Genomic DNA, 22,345 nt, shown 5'->3' with positions numbered 1-22,345 from the left:
GCCACCAGGTGGCCTTTCTCAGGACAGGACATCAGTAGGCGTCCACACAGCTCCAGACCCCTTCATGAAGTCTCACAGGACGAAACACGTTGGATGACCTAACTTCCTACCATTTACTTGAGATAAGCACTTCACTGAATTGTTTTACTTAAACTTGTTTTTACTGTATGCTCTGCTTTTATGTTAGTCTATTTTTAACTTTATTCATGTTTAAATAAATACTTATTATCCCATAAATAAATACTTATTTATGGGATAATATTGCTACAGTTAGTAATTTAAAATTTACAAATATTAGTCGCCGCTCTCTTTATACCCTGTTTACATGTTTTTCTAGTAACATATCATTACTTTTTCTTAAAGATTGGCTGACACCCTCTAAAATTAAGGGAATTAAAGTTTGAAACGTCGCAAACAAGCTAGTGTGACACTGCTTTATTTACTAAGAAGCCCGTCGAGTGCCGCTCCAAGGTGGATGTGTTGTATGCAGAAAAGGGGACAAGGCACCCCGGCAGTTGCGGTGAGAGAGGAGAGTGCCTGCTATTCGTGGATATATATATATATATATATATATATATATATACATACAGGTATATCCTATTCATATGTATATATATACATATATATATATATATATATATATATATATATATATATATATATATATACAAAAAATGGGGGGAACCCCTTCCTGCACTTACAATGTATGAGCAGCACCTCTGAGGGGTCCTCTGTTAGGCAAGACCCAAATGATAGAAATGGAAAGAAGGGGGGTTTCAGAGGGTGCTTCGGATAGTAAATCAATCACTTTAAATTGACATTAACATTTAATAAAATGTACAAATATATAAAAACCCATGTCAGGGTGTCATATATACACAAGTGGTGAACAATCGCAATGGTAAGTAAGTACAACTCTGTTCAGTTGGTCAATTCGGTCGAAATAGAGATCCCAACGCGTTTCGTCATGTCATGACTTCGTCAGGGGCAAAGAATGCAACCGACAGTAACTATGTGTGTCCTATATAAAGGTATCCGGAGACGGGTATTTCAATATCTGTCCGGTACAATTCGGGGCAACAAAGATTCGTCCTCAAAATTGAGTGTAATTTTTTTGGATAATTTGCAGGATGAAAATCACCAAAATAATGTGAACAGGAGCAGTAGCATACAGCATGGGGTCACCACTGTGGTCATTATTGATCATTATTGTCCAGAACAATTAGGTTCATTTGGCGAGTACTTTCTTTCCTACTACCTGTAGGACTGCTTTGGTGTACAGTTGGACACAGGTTATACCTGTTGCCCATAAAGGCACCCCATCCAATAGTAATTGTTGAAAGTCATTGGTATCGTTGGAAGTGCAGTGTCTCCTTGACAAAGACCACTGTTGGTGGTCGAAACGTTGAAGGAGGTACCACCCACATTATTTGCTGACTATGTTTTTTGATCATTATTGTCCAGAACAATTAGGTTCATTTGGCGAGTACTTTCTTTCCTACTACCTGTAGGACTGCTTTTGTATATATATATACATATATATACACACATATATATATATATATACATATACACACATATATATATATATATATATATATATATATATATGAATAGGAGTTTTGTAATTAGAACCCTTAGGGGTAAATTTACTAAAGGTTCTAAGGATGAACAGGGCCGCCAAGAGAAATCCTGGGCCCCGGTACAACAACTTCCTGGGGCCCCCACGGACGGAGTTCCCGCACACTCTATGGACCCATTGTTACGCCACTGCTTCCAAGGTGGATACAGGGACAACAATTTACACTGTAATGCCTATTACACATGTCACACACCCATTACATATTATACCACATGCCATAATGCTCATTACACGTTATACCACACACCGTAATGCTCATTGCATATTAAGGGGTTAACATTCTCTGCCAGGGATTAACCTGTCTGCCCTGATTCACATGCTCTGCCAGGGGTTACATGCTCTTTGCAAAGGATTTACACATACCCTCCAACATGACCCATTCCATTAGTTACAAAATGCTCTGTTCCTGGACTTCCTTGCCAGTGGCAGTTACAGATGTGAGCCTGCAGCACAGTCCAATATTCAAAAGGGGGGGGGGGGGTCACATATACTGCCACCCCAAGCATCACTGTCCTGGATTCACTGGCAGTTGATGTGACCCCCCTCTATGAATATTGGACTGTGCTGGAGTCCAACCTCTGTAACTGCCACTGACAGGGAAGTCCAGGATCAGAGCATTTTGTACCTAATGGAATGGGTCATGTTGGGGGTACTTGCCACCAAATAAAAAAAACCCTGTGTGTCCAGACCAGGGCCCCCCTGACAGGCCCGGGCCCGGGTAAATTGTACCTGCTCCCCCCCTCTCTCGGCACCCCTGAGGATGAATAGAGGTGAGTTTGCCAATAGCAACAAATTACATTATGTCTGTCTTTTTTCTATTACATTCTAGAAAATGATATGCAGAATTTGATAGGTTGCTATGGACAGCATCACCTCTTTTCATTTTTAGAGCCGTTGTTAGTCCCGTGCTGAGCGGGTTGCTTAAGCACAGAACGCTCCGCACACATCGCTGTACACATGCGATGCACCCACGATGTGTGCTGACCAATCTGCGCTAAGCACTATTTGGCCCATGCTTACAGGCCAAACACTGAGATCTAAGCAGGATAGATGGTGCATGCACTGTCTATCTGTGTGGGCAATGGCGATGCAAAGGACCTCACATCGTTATCGCTATGAGGCATACACACGGAGCGATCTGTGCTTCATTTCTAAGCAATCTAGTCAGATCGCTAAGCAATAAGGCTTAAATTGCACCGTGTGTATGCCCCTGTAGAGTGCCAAGAAGTAAAAAGGTTTAAATAGTTGGTGAGAGTGATTGAGTGAGTGAGAGCGAGAGCGAGCACTGTTGACATAACTACAGTATTATGACAAGCTGCGTGGTGTTTCACGACAGTTCCTTAGTGATTGGGTAATGTGACCGGCAAACCCTGTACGCGATGCAATACTAACTGGGATCACAGCAACACTATGAGACTTTTATTTTGTAACCAAGCGGCTTGAACTTTCCCTGCTGATATTTTTGGCGCATTTCCTGGAAGATTATGTCATAGATGGTAATTTCATATTTCAGGATACATAGCCATTGTTCATTTTCACTAGAAGTGGTTAGTGTTGCTACACTTTCCTAAGGCCAGTACTGGACAGGAGAGAAGAAAAAAGTTGAACCATGGGAAAGACACATTCATTTGATTAAAGCAACAGACCAAACAAACCAAAAAAAAAAAAAACATTTATTATCAGTACTACACCAGGAAAAACATAACCAAATGACTAAAATGTAGCTGGTAGGAAGAAAAAAGGGCACACTTACCATTTATAATGATTAGTAATATGCAGCGACAGGCCCATTTTCTTAACATATGTATGGAGAAGTTGTAGTCAGTGAAAATGCCATCCCTTTTTATAATAGAAAAGCTGGTCCCCTGAGCAAAATGCGTCACATGTACCCCGAAAGTGTTACTCTCATTGGACGATTACCAATACCATTGGACCTCAGAATTCCGCAAAGAGCAACAGCACCCATTCAACAGCACCCTTTCAAGTGTTCCATCTCCATTCCAGGACGTCCCCCTTAAGCGCTTATATCCACGTGAGATCCTACACTAGTGGGTGTCGAGACTGCAAACTGTCTTTTCAAATTATGTGCATGTGTCCACGTTACTGAGTTTGTTATAGGAATGGGACTTAATGCTGGTCAATGGTCCACTCATTCTCCAAGAGAGACTAAACTGCTATTATTTCCTATCTAGTAGGAAGGCCTATACATGTTTTTATGAGATATTATTTAGGTTATTAAAAATTTGCTCAAATTCCATCGCTTGTTTATTAATCCTTCTTCTGAAATCACGATGTGACTTTATTTTCCTGTACCATTGTTCTGGGACTGACTATCCCAAGTTTTACACAGTAGAACCCCTAGCAGTGCCTGTACCACTCTCCAGTCTCGGGGGTACAGGTGTTATCAACTACAAAATACCCCTTATGGTAATAATTCTGTTGATGCATGAACAACTTCAAACAATTACTTCTTATTCCATAGTTCTAGAGAGGAACAAGATCGGGAAGGCAGTCCTGAACATCATAAGTGCTGGAATGCCCCAATGGTAGATAACCCCTAAAACATTGGGAGGCATAGAGTATTGGAAGGGTTCACTGATAACTATTGCTGTAACTGAGGGGTAGATTTATTAAGCTCGGTGAAGTGATAAACTGTCTGTTTTTTATCACCGTCCAATCAGCTCCTACCTGTCATGTTTCAAACCAAGCCTGTAACTTCACAGGTAGGAGCTGATTGGCCGGTGATAAAAAACAGACAGTTTATCACTTCACAGAGCTTAATAAATCAACCCCTGAGTATCAGCATCTGCTATTAAGATAGAATATAATATCAACTATGCAATCCATGCTAAATAACCTTCTTTATATGTGTGAAAGTTTCCTCCCGCTCATTAAAATATAATAAAAACCTGAGTCTATGGAAAATATTATCACTTCCAACTATTTTACTATGGAACTACACTTCTGCCCTACCTCAGACAAAGGCCCTATTCTATAGGATTTTGTCATCATTTTCCAAAGTAACTGGCTGGACAACTGGCATAAAACGCATTGTAAAGTTTCACCATAAACTGAATATTCTGGGGAATTAATCATCATCACATAGACACAGCAAAATACAGAGTATGTCCTAACTGTTATTATATGAATATGTAAACGAATGCGGTCTACATAAATCACAGCTTCGGTAATTAGAACTAGACTGTGGCAGAGGATTAGATGGAATTGGCCCTCTCACTTGTAGGTAGTCATAGGCCGCTGTTTTCAGATTCTAAATCCTCAGTCTACATTTAAAAATTTATTCTGCAATCATAGATCTTTATTTGCAGCCTATACACTTAATACATATTCTCTTGGCATATAACTGTATGAATAGAGTACATACTGTACAAAGCTGAGAAAACATCTTTCTCCCGTCTTCTCTACCATAATCTTTATATGTGTAAATAAGGGTATGGGTAAAAACCAGACCGCATAGGACCCCAGAACGCCGGACCGGAAATGACACGACTCCGGTACGCCGGTTCGGACAGGCTACAATCATCAATAAATGTAATTATTAGAGATGTGCGGCGGCCACTTTTTCGGGTTTTGGTTTTGGATCTGGATCTCCCTTCGTGTTTTGGATCTGGATTGGTTTTGGCAAAACCACCCTTGTATATTTTGGATCTGGATTTTTATGAAAAAATGATAAAAATGGCTAAAATAACAGAATTTGGGCCTATTTTTGCCCCTAAAGTATTATTGACCTCAATAACATTAGTATCCACTCATTTATAGTCAATTTTGATCACTTCACAGCTTACAAAATTGTTTTCATTTACTGTAGTTGGGCCAAAAGGGTATACCGAGGTAGCTATATGACTAAGCTAAGCGACAGCAGTGGGCATCATATACATGTGGACCTTACACTTCCAACCTGGCACATCTTGGAAGCAGAACGGCACTGCAGGGGCAGACAGGGTGGCAGTTTAATAAACTATCCCCAAAAAAGAGAAATGCTCCAAAGAGCAAAAAATACAAAGAGGTATCGGCCTTGTCATGACTGGTGGTAGCAGCTTCAGCACTTCTATCAGGTTGCTGATCTCCCACTATTTCCTCCTCCATCATCCTCCAAAAATGTGTTTTTTATTTTATTTATTACTTTTATTTATTTTTCTTACTTTACACTGGACACAGCCTGTCAAACTGGACACAGCCCCTTGGACACTGGACACTGCCCCTGGACACTGCCCCTGGACACTGGACACAGCCCGTCACCCTGGACATAGCCCCTGGACAAAGGACACAGCCTCTGGACACAGCTCCTGTACACTGGACACAGCCGTCACACTGGACACAGCCATTGGACAATGGACACAGCCTCTGGACACAGCTCCTGTACACTGGACACAGCCGTCACACTGGACACAGCCTCTGGACACCGCCCCTGGACACAGCTCCTGTACACTGGACACAGCCGTCACACTGGACACTGCCCCTGGACACTGCCCCTGGACACAGCCCCTGGACAATGGACACAGCCCGTCACCCTGGACACAGCCTCTGGACAATGGACACAGCCTCTGGACACCCCCCCTGGACACAGCTCCTGTACACTGGACACAGCCGTCACACTGGACACTGCCCCTGGACCTTGCCCCTGGACACTGGACACAGCCCGTCACCCTGGACACAGCCCCTGGACAATGGACACAGCCGTTACCCTGGACACAGCCCCTGGACAATGGACACAGCCTCTGGACACCTCCCCGGGACACAGCTCCTGTACACTGGACACAGCCGTCACACTGGACACTGCCCCTGGACACAGCCCCTGGACACAGCTCCTGTACACAGCTCCTGTACACTGGACACAACCCCTGTACACAGACCCTGTACACTGGACACAGCCCCTGTACACTGGACACAACCCATGTACACAGCCCCTGTACACTGGACACAGTCTCTGTCACACTGGACACAGGCCCTGTCACACTGGACACAGGCCCTGTACACAGCCCCTGTACACTGGACACTGCCCCTGGACACTGGACACAGCTCCTGTACACAGCTCCTGTACACTGGACACAACCCCTGTACACTGGACACAGCCCCTGTACACAGCCCCTGTTCACTGGACACAGCCCCTGTACACTGGACACAGCCCCTGTACACTGGACACAACCCCTGTACCAGAGGCGTAACTAGACCTTTGTGGGCCCCATAGCAAAATTCTAAATGGGGCCCCCTGTGCTTCGCAATAGTGGGGAGGAGTGGGGATTGAGGTGATGGTTGTCAGAACAGCATATAGGAGGCGAGGCGTGACAGTGGAGGGTGAACATGGAGGTGTCAGTTCTACAGTACTAATATTTATATTTGTATATATACAGTGTATATATATATATATATATTTACTACACGGCTACATAGGGGCAATAATAACAGGTGTATTAGGGGCAGTGACAGGTAGTGACAGTAGCAAGGATAGCAGCAGTGATGGTGGCAGTGATAGCGGAAGTGATTGTGGAAGTGAGGGGGTTGTGATCAGGGGTAGTGATGGTGGCAGTGATAGTGACAGTAATGAGGGTAGTGATAACAGCAAAGATAGGGGCAGTGACAGGGTTAGTGATGGCAGCAGTGATAGCGGCTGTGATAGGGGAAGTGATGGAGGTAGTGATAGTAGCAGTGATCGTGACTGTGATGGGGGATAGTAATAGGGACAGTGATGGTTGTAGTAACAGGGGTAGTAATAGGGGCAGTGATGGGGGTAGTAATAGTGGCAGTGATGGGGGATAGTAATAGTGATGGTTGTAGTAACGGGTAATAATAGGGGCACTGTTGGGGGTAGTAATAGGGGCAGTGATGGGGGTAGTAACAGGGGTAGTAATAGGGGCAGTGATGGGGGTAGTAACAGGGGTAGTAATAGGGGCAGTGATGGGGTAGTAATAGGGGCAGTGATGGTTGTAGTAACAGGGGTAGTAATAGGGGCAGTGATGGGGGTAGTAATAGGAGAAATGATGGCCGTAGTAATAGTGGCTAGTGATGGGGCAGTGAAAGCGGAAGTGATGGGCAGTTGCATAAAAATAGAGGGTGGAATTGGGAGGGCTGAGGCCCCAGCAGGCTATCCCCTGCACCCTCTAATAAAATGTTTTACTCAATTTTTATTTGTAATAATCGCCAGATTTATGTCCCACACAGCCGCATTGTACTTACATGGGAGGTAGACGAAAGGAGGAAGCCGGATAAAGAACGTCACTCTTTTGTTTTGCTTTGTTTAATGAGAATTCAGACAGTTGTCTGCACTGCTGCACAGGGATGGCTACACCGCAGTGTAGGGGGGGGGGAGGGGTGGAGGCAGGAGCAGAGAGACGCGTCTTCTGCAGAATCTGTCAGTGTAGCTGAGCCTGCAGTAGCGGAGCCAAGGCTGCTTGGATGACGGACACTGACTGATACAGTGGCATCCCTGGCTCCGCTACTGCAGACTCAGCTACACACACTGACAGAATCTGCAGCAGAAGACAGTTCCCTCCTCCCCTCTCCCTCCGTGTAAGTGCGGCTGTGCGCGACGTATATCCGGGTGATTATTAGAAATAAAAAATGAGGAAAACATTTTTAGAGGGTGCAGGGGATAGCTTGCTGGAGCCTCGGGCCCCCCAAGCCACCGGGCCCCATAGCAGCTGCATCCCCTGCACCCTCTATAGTTACGCCACTGCCCTGTACACTGGACACAAACCCTGTACACTGGACAGAGACCCTGTCACACTGTACACAGGCCCTGTCACACTGGACACAAGCCCTGTCACACTGAACACAGCCCCTTGTATACTGGCCACTGCAGCCCCTGTACACTGGACTTGTGTACAGCAGCTCCTGCAGACCCTAATCGAGTGAGCAGCAGCAAAATAATATATTATTATTATAGCACAGCACACAGCACAACCACCCTCTTCCCTCTCCTATGCTGGAGTAAAGATGGCGGGGCGCGCGTGCGTCTTATATAGAATCCAGATCCTGCGATGATGACGTTTTGCCTCGTTTTCGGTCCGGAATTTAGGCGGGAACTCCCGAGCCGGCTCGGATCCAGACTCGGATCGCGATATTCGGATCTGACGGATCCCGGAGATCCGGACCCGCTCATCTCTAGTAATTATGGAGCTTGTAGGGTCCGTTCCGGGGAAGGGGGGGTGCATTGCCGGAGGTGTCCTGTTCGGATGGGTCTGCTCCAACACCTGTCACCAGGGAGAGGAGAAGGGGAGGAGAATACAGCCTCCTTGCATGGTCCGGGGGTGTAATAAGAATGCAGAGTTTGATGTAGGGTTACCACCTCATCCCTTTACTTCTGGACACATTAATTACAAAGGTTCTGTGGCTGGCTGTATTCAAGACTCCATTTCACCTGGTTTTAATCAGCTACAGAACCTGTGTAATTAATATGTGTCCAGAATTAGGGGGGATGCTCTATCATCCACACCCCCTTACCGCCGCACATCGCTGGCTACCGCTAACATAATATATGATAATTATGGCAAAAGACTGTCTTTTGCGGTGATCCGGCGATGCGCGGTGGGTCTCGGCGACTCCCCCCTCCTCCTCCCTGCACCCGGAAGATGATTTTCAGTGCAGGGAGGAGGAGGTCACAGGTCCGGGCAGCACAGCATCTGGCCCAATGAATGGTGAGTACATAACAAGGTCACATGTCATACTGTAGGCCAGGAGCATACATCTGCACAGGTGCATGAAAATCGTGAATCAATAGCAACACTATAATCTGCACCTGCATAAAAGTCTGAGAGATAGATAAATGGGCAGTGTCTAAGGAACAACTGTAACCCCAGGCAGATACTGGAACTAAAAGTGGGCCTGGGATAAAGAAGATCATTAGATCCAATTGGTGTACAGTATGTGTTTGAAGTGAAATTAAAATATTCAGTCTAATTACATAAAAAATGGATCCATTATCCTGTAGGTTGCTGATGCATGCATCTGCACCACCACTACCAATAAAGTGTAAAGCTAAGGGCCTGATTCAGACCCGCTCGCTAGGCAGTGTATATTCGCTGCCTAACGAGCGGGTAAGAGCCGCCCGCAGCCACGACAAACAAGAACACATCCCCTCACATGCGGCCGAAGGGGAGAGAAATGATTTCTCTCCCCTTTGGAAATAAAAGTCAGTGAAAACTGACTTTTATTTCAGGTGGAGATGGGCCGGGCGCTGATGTCATGTGATGTCAGCGGCCCGTCCCGACCAGGCATCAGCACACCTGCGTTCCCAGGGGAACATCCAGCATTTACATGGGGATGCACATAAATCTTTGGGCGTTCCCCTGCTCCAGCCTGATGTCTTCCCCCACTTGCCCTCTCTGGAGCGAATGGCTCGATGAGTGTGAAACTCGCTGAAGCTGTTCGCTCCTGGGGTTTGCACAGTCTGAATTAGGCACAAAGTTACCTGTATACAACTTATTAGCACATCCCTAGGCCAGAAACGTTATCTTACCAATCACCTAATCTTCACAGCACAAATATAGTGGATGTAGTGTTATCTATGTGTAAACTGGGCACACAAGCACTCATTCAGGGTGTGTACAATATTCCTAGGAAAACATTCATGCTAAATACAGCCTGGACCACAACAGCCAATTCTTCATTTCATTCCAAGTGTGCAGTAAGTCCCCCAGAAGCACATACTGTAATACTAACATATGGATATCGTCTTTAGGAAAAGCCTAGGTTACATCTTGTGTATAACTTCAACGGCATAAAACCCCAAACTGAATATAAAATGTGGAATGTCTATCCTTTAAAGCCTATAAAATAAACACACGTATGCTACACATATGTGAATTATGTTACGTTGCCTAATATAAAAATAACAATCATGTTTTAGCAAACCATAAATATGTCCAAACGTTATTGAAAGGCAATAAATAAATTGAGGGGAGAAAAACTGAGAGGCAGCCTTGACCCTGGCAAACAATCAAGTGTGAGTAACAATATTCCTTGGAAACCAATAAAAGCCGATGATTCTGTAAAAACAATATAAGACCTCTCTTCTGAAATAATCCTATTTCTGTCTCCATTAAAATATCAGCAATTTGTAAATCTGCTTAATATACTGCAAATGTATTACATCCACTTATGGAGATGAATTTCAGGTCTGCGTGTAATGTAGGCCTGTTTGGTGGTAAAGCATCACTCCATACATTTGAATAGTATGCTTTGTGACCAGTGGTGGCTCTTACTTCGTCAGAGTAGAGGGACTACCAAGATGCCCCCTCTCCAGTGGCACCACTGCTGGTCCCTGCAGGTCCCCGCTGCTGCTGCCTGCATCTTCTTGTCCTGGCACATGAGCAGTATCATCCGCGGGACTGTGCAACTGCATGCGTAGAACCCATTTTTAGGGTCATAGAGAGGCATCCCGGAGGGTGGGAACACCTCCCAATGGGACTGCCTTGAGTGACTAGCAGGTTGGACTTCCAATAGGAAGTAACTGGCAGTCACAGTTAAGCCAGTGCAGTACAACACATCCTGGGGGGCATGTACTGGCAGCTCCCAAGGAGATGCCCAATATCTGAAGCTCCCAACATCACAGGCAGAATTAGCGGACACTTCGTCTTCCTGTCAAAGGCCCAGCCCGTTTTCTACTGCTCATTCTCCATCAGTAGTAGGCATGGGCCATGGCTATCACACACTGGCTGAGGATTGCCCCCAACACCACTTAATACATCCTTGCACACCCAATGGTGGAAGATTAGCAACAAAGACCACTGGGCCTAGCATGTCATATACATTGTACAGGGGCCTAAGAGCACCGGGGAGACAAAGCATAGCTGCATGTACTGGCAGCGCGACAAGTGGCATCCCGCCTATACACCCACTGTTGTCATCTATTATTATGCATTACTTTTATTGCATATCTGGTTAGCAGCGATGGCTGGATGCCACACTCACCTGCCTTTGGTATACACAGCAATACAAGAGGTACAATGTAAGAGGTACAAGTTATGCCCCCTACAACTCTACTGTGATGACACTCCAAACCCACACTATTGTCCTACAGCCAAAATTGCAATGTTTTGTCTGTACAGTCAGTAAGGGACAGCATTTTCTAGTGATAATTAAGCAGAATGTACAGGTATGAATAAGTATGATATACAGTACATTGCTCCAAAAGGCAAAGGCTACTTTTTGAATTGTGCCTTCACTATGCAATGAAGTATGAAGTAACTGAAAACCATTCCACCAAAGGGTTAAAAGGTACCCTTGGCCACCTGGCTCCTAGAGAGTTTGAGGTCATGATGTCATGTGCATGACATCATTATGACGTGTGGAGGGGGTGGGGCCAGCAGCACTGATAAGTGAAGCCCAGACCACACCATCCTGAGTAAACTGCAAGAAAGCTCTAAAGGCTACCTGTGCCTTTCTAAAAGACACTCTGATGGTACTGCAGCAGTTACCAGGGATGTTTTAAGAGAGGAGGACGCCCGTATTCACCCTCGACCGGCCAGGCCCCAGGCACTGCGGCCATTTTTCCGGTTCTTTCTGCACCAGCAGCATTGTGGAGTCTGAGCATTAGTGCGCTCAGACTCCACTGCACATGCGCAGATCACTAGAAAAATGGGCAGAGGATATTTTTCAAGTGATTTCAGCAGCGCTGCTACCTCTGTAGCTGATTTCGGAGGTTAAGCATTCGAAAAATGGGTGCAGCATGTGCAATGTGGGCACTGCACCCATTATAAATATGCCACTGGCAGTGACCCTGGCTGCAGTGGGCTGTTTTATGAAGCATCGCTTGCACAGCCCTAGTAATTTCCCTGTTGTTTAAAAACGTCACATAAAACAACATTTCTAGAGTTATACATTCATAAATTAATTTAAAGCATAAGATTATTAAAGTAGTTGCAAATAATAAAAAGCACTAAAACAATATTAATATACTGTACTTAGTGGATATCAATTATTATAATGGCTCTATAAGCAGTAAATATGCTTTAACGCCTTCAGTGGTGGTTTTTTTTTGGGGGGGGGGGAGTGCTCCACACTGGGTGAGTTTTTTATGGGGAGCGCTCCATTAAAAAAAAAACACCACTGCCTCCCTGGGTCTGAGCAGTGGCACTGAACTGTCAATCAGCCACTGCTTGGACCTGCACCACGGAACCCCGTCCATGTCCCCGGCAGCCGGCTTGTCACAAGCCGGAGCCAGGTACTTCAATAGAAAGGCCGGAGGGGAGGGGGAAGGAGGAGGCGCAGCAGAGGGGAGGGAGTGGCAATCCACAGTATATATTTGCCACAGTGAGGCCACATAGCAAAACTGTAACAAGGCATGCTGGGATGTATAGTTCCACCACAGCTGGAGGGTCCCATTCCTGGTCTAAACGGGGAAATCTCCCTTCAGAAACATTTGGGAGGTTTTCCCTTGGCCTAAAAAAAAGGAGGTCTGAACATTGGATGAATGGTAATATTCTGTACTCAAGAGAACTTGTTTGATTCAGCTCTGGAACATTGCAGCAATTACAAGAGGTAACCATGATGTCCACTTACCACTATCATCAAATTCATTTATTCTGCAAAGCAAACATTGAAAATAACTAGTGTCATGCCAACAGACTTTCCCCATCTTGTCTACACCTCACCATAAATGCTGTACTAACAAAGCCCAGGATGGGACATTGAGTTGCAGCTCCCTCACTATATGCCTGAGGTGCTCTGTGACTACTTAAACCTCCTGTAAGCTGGGCATGATCACTGCGCTTGAAATGAAATGACATTCTGTTTGCAGTTCACATGTAGAACATTTACATTTTGTTTACTTTGTGGATGCTGTTTGAAATTGTACTATTTTAAGTGATATCCAAGGTCACTCTCAATCAACGTTTGGCTCGCTACTTGCAAATTCCTGTGCAATGTAACCAGCATATAAATATTATTGTAGAGAGCTTGGCCAATAAAATGCCCAAGCAAGCATTTCAGATCATGATAAAACACATGAATCTTTCAGGAACACTAGAAGAGCTGACAGTTTGTTGAACTACAATTACTACTCACAGCAAGTCCTGTCAGCAAAGCAGCGTGACAAATTCTAGATGACAAGTGCCACTTAAGGATGTAATAAATATTGTATTGAATTACTAATATTACACTAGAATTTACAGAAATGAACAAAGAGATGGCCTGGGGCCACATTAATGCCCTGATTCTGAACTTTATCTCTTGATTTAAGATCATTGGTGCATGGTGCAAACAGTGATTTTCTGCAAATGCATGTGCCATCTATAATTGGTGTAGGGTGTGCAATGAAAACAGGCCTCTAAGCCCAGAAGGGTCTATCCCTTCGAAGACGTGTTGCGATGCTGGCACTACAGACACAAATCATAGGGAAAATTATTTGGAGGCCATTTTGCAAGTGATTTGTGAATGCAGAGTAGAGATGTCCCTGGCCATGCACAGTGAGCACAAATCCAGAGTCTCCTGGCCTGCCAGAGAGGAGGGTCCCGATCAGATCCTGCACATGGACCCTCTCCTATCTAAATGCCCCCATACACTACATCGATTTGGGGCAATTTCAAACGTTTCATACGGATTGGGCAGAGAAATCAGCCCAAATCGGATATGTATGACATGCCATCAGGTCCGATGTACAGTCCTGTGTGCATCGGACTTGAGTCAGAGGTCGGACCTGGATGTTATGACTCTGACCCCTTTCCCAGTGGCGGGAAAGCACATCACAGCATGCGATCCTGCCGGCCGGCGGGAAGGTCCCAGGTGGCTTGCGGGGGATCAATACAATACATCACAGTAGTGTATGGCCATACAATATATCAAAGTAGTGTATGGCCAGCTTTAAACTTTCCCTAAACATGCACAGATACAAATGTTTTGATTTTTTGCATTTCTCAGCTCTATTATAGGAGTTGGACAGAACATGGCCATATCTATTTTTCTGTGAATTTGTATAAGAGGATGGAGTTTTGCAAAAGTAGATACTGTTGTTAAATAATGCACTATTCCCTGTATTATTTGGACATAGTATAGAATACCTCAACGGGGAAGGGGCGGGATTGGTACTAAATCCCGGCGGTCAAAATCCAGATGCCGAAATCCCGATAAGGGGGGGACGTGGATCCCCCACCTTTGCGGGCTCGCTGCACTCGCCACGCAGCAGACCTGGTGCCTTGCTACGCTCGGCACACTAATTTATTCTCTATCCACGACACCCATAGAGGGACAAAGTGCCAGGATTTCGGCGGTCGGAATTCCAGCGTCAGGATTCCGACCGCCGGGATTTCAACTGCATCCTGAAGTGGCAATGTGGGTTGGTGGCAATGACGACGGAAAAAAAATACAAATAGAAAGACTAGAAGATCACACACAATTACAATAAACCAAACTTCTCTTCTGTACAATACTAATACTTTTTGGAGAAAAACAGCTAAATATTTAAAAACATATACACCGAGAACATCTGCACATCTGAGAAATAAATACATAAATTGTGTGTTTCAAGAAAGAAAGGGGGGTTGTGGCCCTGTCTGCGCTCTGAGGTTCGCTGCACCTCTAGATACCTCGCTTTTAATAGAGGTATATGATAGACATAAGGACAAAAGAAGAGTATAGAGGTGCGCTGATGGTTTCACAGAATGTGTGTACACACAGATGTGTAATAACAAATGTAAAAAATTTATTTCATAAAATAACATAAAACATACTAAATAGTACACATGATCCTTGTAGGATAAATTTCATGTGTGACACACACTTTCCGACAGATTGTTATTGTGATATACAGTCAAATTCTTATTTTCTCAGTTGAAGAACCCTTTTTCTGAAAGACCCTACGCGTTTCGTCCCGATGGGACTTCTTCAGGGGTGTTAGGGTATCAATCGACAGGTGTGTTCAATAAACCGGTTGGATGGGAAAAAAAGGGGGACTGTGCCCTGACCGGAGTAGATACTGTCAAGGTATCATAGATCCAGAATAAAACCACAAGCCAACTGCTGTAGGCATCAGTAGTATAAATACAGTGTTCCTCAATACCGTAGGGATAAGATACACGGTGAGGAATCTCCTTTGAAGGGATGAGTGTGGCTCAACAGTCAGAAGACAAATAGAAAGACTAGAAGATCACACACAATTACAATGAACCAAACTTCTCTTCTGTACAATACTAATACTTTTTGGAGAAAAACAGCTAAATATTGAAAAACATATACACCGAGAACATCTGCACATCTGGGAAATAAATAAATAAATTGTGTGATCAAAACCAAATTATTCCTGCTGCGTCCTATGCTTATTCCTCACATGGAGTCAGATATGTGGATATAAATATGTCAGTTTAGGATGTTTATACAAAAAATGAAAAAAATATATCCATTTTTTTTTTTAACTCTCGCAACCTAAATGATCAGAATGTATTAAGGCTAAAAACAAGGAGTGTGTAATGAAAACATATACATTCCCAAAGTAAGAAATTATATTGTTATGGCTGTCACTTTATTTTACATTCTCATTATGATATCATATGCAGAGTTGTTTGGGGTCAAAAATCTGCTCAGCAGATCTGTAAATAATATCAAATTCAAAGGAGGGTTCTTAGAGCTAACAATCCTTCAGTCATACTGTATATTAACAATATGGCTTTGAGACCTCTATATAAACATAAACTTCTTGTTGAGATATATATGCAACACTGTTCAGTTAAATAGAATTACCCAAATTGTATATGTGCAAGCTCTGACAGCAAAAGAAGGGTTAATGGGTTAGAATCCCCATGGAGGGAATCCCAACAGGCGTTAGATAATAAAACTTTCCCCCTCAACCCTAGCTCGCGGCAGCCTAACCCTGACCACTCACCCTGCAGCCTAACCATATCTATACCTACTAGTGACTAACCTTCCTACCCCGCTGCCTAACCATAACAGCTCTCTAAGTGCCTAACTCTATCACCCCCACCCACCCCACGTTGCCCGCTAGCACAAAACTTAACTCCTCACCCTGGCCTAGCTCTAACCCACCCCACATCCTTATGATCAGGATGCCATCAGTCGGGATTCCAGTGTAAATATTCTCCTCAATGTTAGAATTCTGGTGATGGTCTGCTGGCCACTAGTTTGGATACCGGCATTTGTATTGAATAAATTATTGAAACATAAAATTAATAGTTAAATAAAACATAAACCATGGACCGTGTTCAGCATCAGTTGCAGTTTTGATAGAATTGTTAGTGCGAACTGGAGGCCATCCATTAAACAAACAAAAAATAATCAGTCCCAAGGCGCAGTCACTCTTCTTCTGCCGGTCCGAAAGAAGGGGTCACCACTCAACCCCACGTGGATGCAGTTCAAACAGAAAGGGACCAGTGGCGATGAGGAGGTGTTTACCGTCCAATGAAAAGATAAAGAAATATGATAACAGGTTAGAACCCTTAAATATCAATACTCTCGGTCACAACACAGGAGGGGGTTCTTCGTTAGCGTACCCGTACTCACACTCAGAATTGAGGTTATGTGCTCATAAAGGTATCTTTTGTAACACTAGGGAATTTCACCACAAGTGGACTTCGACAACCAAATGCGTACCGTACTCACAAGTCGGAATTGCTGGTACAGGCGCATAAAGGTTTCTTTTACTTTGAAGAAAGAGGTCCAAATCTCTCATTTGCAAATGTTCTCAGCATAAATATCATATAAAAGACAAAGAAGCCTCTTTCAGGAAAGGGAAGTACATATTTATTGATACAAAACAAAATGATGGGGAGCACCAGATGTAAAAAGCACGGTACCTGGTGACTGGGGTATTGGCCTTATACCCCAATCATAACCGCAAGCAAGTGGTACAACTCCCCCAAGGCAGTACAGCAAGGCTCCTCTCCTGCCAACGCGTTTCAACAGGATAACCTGTCTTTTTCAAGGCTTGGAGAGGAGTACATGTTAAGCCAGTATTTATACCCATACACTTATTAGGCCAGCCCCGGAAGTGAGGGAAAACGGAAGTTTAGGCCCGTTTGCTCAAACTCATGGATTTAATTTTTTGGATTTAAATATTTATGTTGAGGATGGGTCTTTACAAACGGCAGTATACACCAAGCCGTCTGATTCAAATACTTACATTGATAACAAAAGTAACCATCTCAACAGATGGCTCTCTAATGTCCCTAAGGGACAATTCATCAGAATGAAACGCAACTGTTCGAAGCCTGAGACCTACGAACAGAGTGCTAAAGAAATGAAATGAAAATTCCTACAGAAAGGATATAAATCCAACAAATTGGATAAGGCTTTAGAGGATGTCGAAGGCATCCCTAGAGAATCATTGTTAGAAGTGAAAAGTAAAGAGCCAACAGAAATCGGAACAAATGTGGCCTTCATTTCTAACTATAACAGCTATCATCGCCAAGTAGAATCCATTTTTAGAAAAAATTGGGATTTACTACTTCGTGATCCAGTCCTTGCCAATATACTACCTAATAAACCCAGATTTATCTACAAAAGAGCGCCCAATATAAAAGATAAATTAACTTCGAGCGCTTTTATAGAGAAACCTATGATATTTATGCTGAGAACATTTGCAAATGAGAGATTTGGACCTCTTTCTTCAAAGTAAAAGAAACCTTTATGCGCCTGTACCAGCAATTCCGACTTGTGAGTACGATACGCATTTGGTTGTCGAAGTCCACTTGTGGTGAAATTCCCTAGTGTTACAAAAGATACCTTTATGAGCACATAACCTCAATTCTGAGTGTGAGTACGGGTACGCTAACGAAGAACCCCCTCCTGTGTTGTGACCGAGAGTATTGATATTTAAGGGTTCTAACCTGTTATCATATTTCTTTATCTTTTCATTGGACGGTAAACACCTCCTCATCGCCACTGGTCCCTTTCTGTTTGAACTGGAGGCCATCCATTGCAGGGAAAGGCTGCCCAGCAAGTGATTGACAGAAAGCAGCCATTTTGTGTGAGGTTACAGGTAGTGTTGGCAAAAACATGGAGTTTCTGCCAGCAACTGTAATTCAGTACGCAGGAATCACATCTCCAGTTACGCAGAGCAATAACAGACATCCATGCTAGCGAAGCTGTGGGCAAATACTATAAATGTATATATTCATAACTACATGAAATAATAGCCTGCATACATCCCAACATTGCAATTTTTGGATTTGGTAGAGTACTGTTCATGGAAACAAATCAGATGAGACCCTCTTTTAGTTTCCAGTAGGTTTATGGCACATACAGTATGTATTTTGATACATTTATAGAAGTGTGCTCTAACTATAGAGAATGAGTAAAAGAACAATAAATACTGCATGGTGGGAAAGTTCTTGCATCCTTGCCACCTTAAGAAAGGGGCCAACGAGGTACTGCCACCTGTTGGTGAAGGCAAACCAGACAGTAATAGATAAGGATTTATCAGTTTCTCTTCTGATTGGTGGGTTCCTTGTCTGACTTTATTGCCCCTTTATCAAATACTGCATTTCCTAATATACTCCACATGATCAGGTACTGTATGTGATGTTTGGGGACCTGATAGAAACCGTTTGACGTGGTTCCCAATGTTTGTAAGGAGAAGTGGTCACCTCCTGGTTATGTGGCCTGTCTTATAATTACTTACCCAGAGAGCAAGGAAACAGCAGACTTCTCCACCGTGTAGAATATACTGTAACTATGCCCATACATGCTGGCTTGTTATCACTGTATTCTGGTGCTTCAGATCTCTTACGTGTATGTAGTCACACAGCAATGAGTTTATTAAACTTCCTGCTGACACAATAGAGGTTGTGTAGCCCTGAATGTGAACAGGGCAGCTCTCCGAAGGCACCTTAATATGAAGAAAGCCAGCTCTGCAAATGTCTATGTGCAGCCTTGCCATAATATTCCTTTAATCCGGGACACCTATGATTTTCACAGGTTCTGTGGCTGGCTAAATTCAAGTCTGGATTTAATTTCAAGTGGTTTTAATCTGCTACAGAAGCTACTTAGGGCGAGATGTACTAACGGCCCATACACACCAGGCGCTCAAAACAGCAGGTTTGATTGGTTTTCAACTCAAAGCTACCCAGTGTGTATGGCCAGTCGGTGAGCAGATGAGCGGCTTTGAGGACAGCTTTGCATAGCAATGCCCTATGCAAAGCTGTCCGCCCCCCTGCTGACAGCACCGGGCAGGGGGAAAGCCACTCAGTGTGTATGCATTGAGCGGATTTCCCCCTTAGCAATGACAGCGGTCATAGTCTCCCAGTGTGTATGGACCATAAGCCTTGAAAAGTGATAAAATGGAGAGTGATAAACCACTAACCATTCAGCTCTTACTTCTTATTTTTCAAACACAGCCCATGACATGGCAATTAGGAGCTGATTGGCTGATGGTTTATCACTCTCCATTTTATCACTTTCAAGCTTAGTCCATCTGGCCCTTAATCATACGTCAGGGTTGCCTACCATCCCGGAATGGCCGGGAGTCTCCTGAAAATCAGGTCCCCCTCCCGCCCCCCTGGAAAGGTGGGCAACCCTCTCAGATTCAGGGGAACCCCCATTGCGCCCCTTAATTGCGGCCGTCTTCCCCTGACCTCAGCATTTAAATGCTGCAATCCGCGGGTCTCAGAGGAAGGGGCGGAGCTAAAAATGTCACAATCGCGTCATTTTAGCCCCCTCCACGAGATCCGTGAATTCATCTATTTTACCTTCTCAAGCTCAAGCCCCGCCCCCAAACTGCTGCTGAAGGTCTCCTCTCCGGGCTTTTCCTGGAGAGGAGATTCTAAAAGTCGGCAACCCTGTGGGAATTTTGCCTGGAAAATGAAACAATCAGATTTATATTAGGTGAGAAACCTAGGACAAATGTATATACTCTGTTGCTCATTGTTCCCCTTAATCCGGAAGTAAAAGACAAACTGTAATCTAAATAAGAATTTCACCCTATAGTTTGGAGGATCTGCCACTCGCTGCAACCTGTGAATGGATGCACAGTTAACAGTATGATTCCAGATGCATGCCAGTCTATGGGTGACAGACAGACCCTCCTGCAGCACATATTAGTCTGTCAAATCACATAGGAAATGACTTCTGCAGGTAAAAATGTCTATTATATATGATGTGCTGAGGTCTGCTGCTGGCTCAATAATATCTTTTAGTGACATTGGTCTACCTGTACATCATGTGCATCTATACATAGCAACATACATTATATATAATGTGGCTATCTCTTTAGGGCTGCTGTTAAGAATTCGCTGTAGCCATCACATTTCCTGTTAGATATACAATGCTCAGTAAAAAAAAAATTCAGCCTTCAATGGTAAATACTGTCATATCTGTGCTATCCTATGGCCTGTATTTAATGCGACCGGCAAGGGGGTAAAACGGCGAGGGTCGCTTGTTCTCTGCGATCCTCGCCGCTGAACCCCCTTGCCGGCCGCTCACCCTATTCAACGTTCCAGGGGAAAATGCAGAGGCTCACGGCTAATACAGGGAGCCTGCTGCATTTAGCCGCGAGCCACGCTGTTTTGGCGGACGCACATGCCATTTCCACCTCGATGTACAAAGGTGGAAACGGCGTGTGCGGGGGGGTCAGTTGAATACTGACCTGCGAACTGTGAAGGCGAGCAATCAGCGCTGCTCGCCATCACAGCTCGCAAAAGGACATTGAATACTGCCCCAAGAGAACGCTGCAGACTGCTGGTACATGTAGAATTACCAAAACTTGAAAATAAAATGTATGATATTTACAGCTGCGCTGGTGCCACATTGCACGCCAGGTGTGTGATACTGTAAAAGTCACTATAACATACTTTTTTGCATTTCAAATACTCTTTTTCAATAAATAAACTAGTAAAATCCCAGAAACTATTAAGAAATGGGAAGCATTCCACTGAAAAGGCAGAAAATAGAAATTGTATTGTGCAGTTGGCGATAAATAAAACAAACCAAAATAAACGGTAGGCCGGCAGAAGCAGTCATTGAATATGATGTCACAGAGTGGGTGGGCATATTCAAATAACTGCCAGATATACTGTATCGGGGTAAATTTACTAAGATGGGAGTTCTATTGAAGATGAGATGTTGCCCATATCAACCAATCCGATTGTACTACTTATTTATCTATCATCTTCTAGAAGATAATAGAAAGAATCTGATTGGTTGCTGTGGGCAACATCCCATCTTAAATAGAACTCCCATCTTAGTATTTAATATGTATTGTTCGTTCATATAGTGAACGATATATTGCATAATGTGTACACAGCATTACAGTAATAAAAAAACAGGAACAAGAGGGAATAAATGGGGCACACAGCATCAGAACTGATTACTGCTGAACATGTGTCGGAATTAAAGAATACTTTATTTCTCTCTGGCTCTTAAATCTAGAATAATTTGCATTCAGTCCTTGTATACTTTATGATGGTAACAATATGCCAGATGGGGTCAACAATAGGGTTCACATAATTTTGGGATCCTGAAATCTAATAAATTGTATTGGGAACCACCTCATTTGAGGTTCTAGCGAAATAACTACCGGTATATAGTTGAATATCATTTCTCTATATCACGCATCAATAAGTAAACATTGGCAGGTTGTTACAGATGTTGTTAAATAAGTAATGGACACTCCATAACTTTGATTGTCAATGGTTACACAATAAATCAATGTGTACCTCATTTGAAAGATGCTGTGGCCTTCTGCCCTTATTTGCCGCTTTCAACCTGGAGAAATAAAAAAAAATGTGATGAATGATTTAG

At 43.8% G+C, this 22,345-nt stretch overlaps 1 protein-coding gene across 2 annotated transcripts in view; it reads right to left on the bottom strand.

Moving 5' to 3' along the window:
* THRB (thyroid hormone receptor beta) overlaps positions 1-22,345 on the bottom strand; it is a 336,652-nt gene that overhangs the window by 111,568 nt on the left and 202,739 nt on the right. For both annotated transcript variants that reach the window (XM_083188736.1, XM_083188737.1), the window contains one exon: positions 22,261-22,309. The gene's annotated coding sequence lies outside the window, so the exon portion shown is untranslated. The remainder of the gene's footprint in view (positions 1-22,260; positions 22,310-22,345) is intronic.

This window comes from Crinia signifera, chromosome 5 (assembly GCF_055691185.1).
Source record: "Crinia signifera chromosome 5, ASM5569118v1, whole genome shotgun sequence".
Lineage (NCBI taxonomy): Eukaryota > Metazoa > Chordata > Amphibia > Anura > Myobatrachidae > Crinia > Crinia signifera.
Note: the sequence above shows the minus strand (reverse complement) of the source record. Positions and strands in the feature narration are given on the sequence as shown.